Raw genomic sequence first — 3,017 nt, 5'->3', positions numbered from 1 at the left:
GGGATATGTCAAATAATTAAAAAATTCCCGTAAGAATAAAACACATAATATTAATAGCGATAATAATATTGAATTATAAAATATACTTATAGCCACCATAGAATAAGTTTAGATCAGTCTTAGTATTGTATAGTTCAATACAACTGAGAAATATACTAAACTGTAATTATAACTGTATATTATAAAGTATTATTATTTACTTATGTAAATTTCCAAATTTTTGTTTACCGGAAAAATCTAGTGAAACGTTACAGAAATAAAATTGGAAGGTTATTGTTTTAAACTCGAAAAGCTTACCTGCAAGGAGAATGGAAAAATTGTATGGTATGAACACAGTTTAATATATCATTTCTATACGAGTATAATTAATTATGTGTGAAAAAAATTTGGTGGAATTTTTCGACAGAAATGTATAATTCTAATGTTGTGCAAATGTAATTGTTTGAGGATTACGTTTGTTTTGAACGAAAATAGTATGTTTGGTACACGTGACTTCTACTCTTGAGACGGAGCCGAGAGCTCTTGTAGCTCTTATCCCGGACCCTTACACCCTTACACCCTCCCATATTATGTAGGTATTTGAAAGTGTCTCGTTCACGTTTGACGATCGACAAATACATCCATAAGACAACATTTCCGTTTAGGAGACTGCATTATTTCGAGAATTCAATCGTATATAATTGTAGGACCGTTACCGTGGTTCAACACACTGTGTAGGTATTTATGTCAGCCATCCAGCAGGTAAGCTGGTTGGCAAATTACTAGATATGTCCCTGTAGAAAAAAAAAATAAAAGTCCGAGGCACTCGGGGACTGCCACGGTAAAGCTATTGCATAGCAATTTTGTAGCTGTGTATCATGTAATTATAACTATTTATTTTTGTATGATATTAATTCAAGTTACACTTTTTGAGCACGACAACCTAAAAGAAAATTACAAAATGGGTTTTTTTTTTTGGATACACACTGTACAGAAATATTTTATTTGAGACTTTGTACTATGACAACTGGTTAGACTAACAAAAAAAATGATAACGCAGCATTTACGGTCACGTTTTTTCGTTACGAAAATTTTTTTCAGTCACCACGCTAGGCCCGCGATAAAATCTACCTATGCAATAGCTTAAAAATTATTTGCACCATTTAAGACCTATATTTTTGTTGCATCGATATAATAAGCACGTGGCCCAGTTGAGCTGGCAAACGGTTTAGGTAAGACTCGGTACACGCAGAATAGGCGAAACGGGTGGTGAATATTGTGAAAACGAGCTCCGGCCGGGCGATAGATCTCACTACCTACCAATTTTAATATTACTGCAAACGATTGTATGATAATATTAATAATGTTCGTAATTTTAATACGCACTTGAGTTGACGGGCGTCCACGTGGTGCGATTATAAAATTACTACGCCGCCGTCGCCGCAGCCGCCGAAGTCTACATATTGTAGCGATTTGTTTCGAATTGAGTATTCGTGTTCGCGTTTAAGACGACCGTGTCGTTCGTTTTTATCTCAACCTTTATTTTTCGTTTTACCACGTTCGTGTACACGCGCGCCCACGTCCATAAATCGCCTCGCGCTTTTATTTCCGCCGTTTTCGGTTTGTTATTGCCACCGGTGAGGCGACGGAGGAAAAAAGTCAACGTATTATGGCCCATACGTCTTCGCCTCGGTGGTGTGTGTGTGTGCGTATGTGTGTGTGCGTGTGTGTGTGCCAACAGAGCTGGTTAATGGAACGTAACAAAATATCGTTAAGATCAATATCGGGCACGCGTCGTTATGCTAGTTCGACTGGCTGCTGCACCAGGATTGCTGAACCTCAGTCGTATACTAGCTCAGCAGTGATGAGAAATAAAACTAAAAATGTACCTAGAGTCTAGATAAACGTAAAAGATAGTCGAAGTATAAAGTCTTTGGATTAACGTAAAATAAATAATATTATTTTCAGTGTAGACAAGAAACAGGTACTTAAACTTTTGTATAAATTACCCATACATTTCTAAACTGCAGATTTTATTTTAAATTAATATAAAAAAAAATGTATATATAACAGTGACATAACCATCATACATTTTTTTTAAATTATTGTACAGTTATCATTATTATTCAGTTACAATAATTATACATTCAATTTAAAAATACATTTGAATAGTTTTTGAAACCAGTTATTAATTACTAATTAGTACCTAAGTTTTAAATAATAATTTGAAAATTCAAAACAGTAGTATAGCTTGTACAGTTTGGTGTTTGTGACTTACGGCTTTCGGTGTTCTTAGCCATTGTCGTAATATAATACTATAATATTATTGAGTCATATTATTATAATTGTGTACGCCAGACGACATTTCGACCAACGGACTCGTGCGCAATTTCCGTAACAATTTCTTTTCTTTTCACATTTCTCTCGTTTTTTTAAGACCCCCGCGAAATACGACCAGACGGCAGGCAATATGCATTTAATTCCGGTGCATTGTTCTGTGCTGTGCAGTAGAGCATAAAACCTAATAAGACCTTTCAAAAGGTTTAACACTAATTTCATTATCCGTCTCCGTAGGTATATAGTATATACGGATAATGGATATATATATTTAGGTACCCATTCGTATTTCGATATATCTTCGAGCCCATCGCTCGAGCAAACGATATCGAACAATTTTTCGAATTCAGCATGTACCTAAGATTGTAGTGTCTTAGTCTTGATATAATATTCAGTGGCGTACGCAGGATTTTTCAGGGGGGGGGGGGGGTGGGGGGGCTTGAAAATTAGTTACAATTTTATTTTTATTTTGTCCAGTCTAATAATTTCAGACGTTTATTTGAGGTATTTTAAAATGTTTGAAACTTTTCCACTTTTATAGTAGAAAAATGCTCTGATCATAAACATCGATGCCGGATGTATGTTTTTGGAAGCGAATTGGATCTAGTTGATACTTTTAGGAGGTCGAAATTGAAAATTCTCAGTGCTTTCTAAAATAATTGGAGAAAAATAATGAAAATTTATTAAAATTGTTTGGTAAC

General features: G+C 34.8%; 1 protein-coding gene across 1 annotated transcript in view; it reads left to right on the top strand.

Annotated features, from left to right (window-relative positions):
• The window catches only part of LOC100570619 (extensin-2), a 43,848-nt gene that overhangs the window by 16,005 nt on the left and 24,826 nt on the right, over nucleotides 1-3,017 (top strand). The window lies entirely within an intron of this gene.

The sequence above is a fragment of the Acyrthosiphon pisum genome, chromosome A1 (genome assembly GCF_005508785.2).
Source record: "Acyrthosiphon pisum isolate AL4f chromosome A1, pea_aphid_22Mar2018_4r6ur, whole genome shotgun sequence".
In the NCBI taxonomy this organism is placed as follows: Eukaryota; Metazoa; Arthropoda; class Insecta; order Hemiptera; family Aphididae; genus Acyrthosiphon; species Acyrthosiphon pisum.
This window is presented reverse-complemented; position numbering and strand designations above follow the sequence as displayed.